This window comes from Plasmopara halstedii (genome assembly GCF_900000015.1).
Source record: "Plasmopara halstedii genome assembly, contig: Scaffold_1343, whole genome shotgun sequence".
Lineage (NCBI taxonomy): Eukaryota > Oomycota > Peronosporomycetes > Peronosporales > Peronosporaceae > Plasmopara > Plasmopara halstedii.
Window position 1 is genome coordinate 1097590 of NW_020188258.1, and position 1808 is coordinate 1099397.

Sequence of the window (1808 nt, forward strand, 5' to 3'; positions counted from 1 at the left end):
CCAGCTGTATGCTGAGGATTGAAACCGTCACTGTTCGCTTACCGACGGGGACATGTGGCACGGTGCTGTGGATCTCGGTGTCAGATTTCTTGACTTTGATAGCGTGGATCGCTGCTTAGTCTTAGACTTGGACTTGTACTTAAGATATGATCTCAACCTTGGTATGGCATGGTTAAAAATCACGAACCATGGATCTATTGGAGGTCAAAGATCTTGGGCGCTACGCGCACGTCTCCTGATGGAGCTTTGGTGAGTCATTAACCCACCTCTGCTACGACTAAAAACGCTGCACTGGACCGGGACGATCAACGTGCTGGAGCACGGAGTATCCGAGTTGTCGAACACCGAAGGCGTATCGGACAGAAATTTCAAACATGGCTCGCGGGCTGAACGTGGAGTGGCACTTAACTCACTCAGCACTGCTCAATGCCATAATTGGACGTGGTCCGAGGCATCTTGGACAAGGCCTTTCAGATGCGTATGGAGTAGCACGTTAGCCACTGGACGAAGACTGCGGAGCTAGCAGCTGGACGAAGCTAAGCGTGAGTTCCTACTGGTCTCACCGAGACGTAATTCCTTTGTGGGGAGGCAACGGCGACGACGTAAGTATTATTAGTACTACGATACACAAATTCCGATGATGCCTTATCATGTGCGTGTAAAACCACACATTAAATGATTGTGGTCAGTTTTAACCGCTGACCCACAATCCGACTCAACCACTGTATTAGTAGTAGTATTGGTATATCCAGCGGCAGCCGATTCCTTTGACTTTTCATTACACATATGTCGACAACATTATGGGGCAACAACCACCATCGCTTGCTCATAAATTCTTTCCGCTGGGCAAATTACCATGCTCATTAACGATTCATTCGTTTTCAAGTGGCCATTTTCGGACACCACTTGACCTATCGACACACTTTCAGACTGACCACCGGTGGTCACTCCATGCAGCTTTGTATCTTCCCTCACCTGGGGGATAACACAGCATGACATATACCAATGAAGTATGAATCATTACCAGTAGCATACGACTGTCGAGCGCTTGAGCGCTTCTTCTGGTGCATAGTGAAAGTAGGTTCATTATTCTCTAGTGTTTTAATCGTTCTCGATCGCCAATAACTCCAAGGGGCGTGCTTCTTAAGCCAAGGTATACCTAAAATCAGGTCAGACCGTTCGTCTATCTCGAGGGTTGTGAATACTTCCTTGGGATTGAAGGCTTAAACTTCAGTTGAAGATCAGCAATATATTCCTTAGCGGTGAGCACCGCACCAGCGACCAACTTCACCGCGATAGAGGTATTGCTTCTTTTCTAGTGCATCCGAAGGCACTGAATCATTTCCGGCGACACTTTGCTTCCGCGCGTAGTTACGCGACACGTGTCAATCAAGACAATCGATGTGACCAAGAGGGGACCACTTCGACTCGTGTCGTTAACGAAGGACAACAATCCTTGTAGGGCTAATCTCTCGCGAGTGATTCTACCACCACACCCAGAAGAGTTTATCATTTCCCCAGTAGATCGCTTTGCGTCTGCTGGGTACCGGAATTTTCCAAACGCCTCGTGAAAGTGGTACCACATTGCTCGGAAAAACCAATACGACGAGAACCGTATTAAACGGTTTGACTCTCACGTGGACAATCACGTCGAATGTGACCGAATCTTTGACATCCATAACGGCGGATTTGCTGCCAACGGACAGTCACAGCGCTAAGATCTATTGGTTTCAGTTTTTCAGTAGCAGCAGTTTGGCCTGCCAATGGACTCGGCGGGCAACATGGGTGCGGTGGTCTTTGTGGCTCGT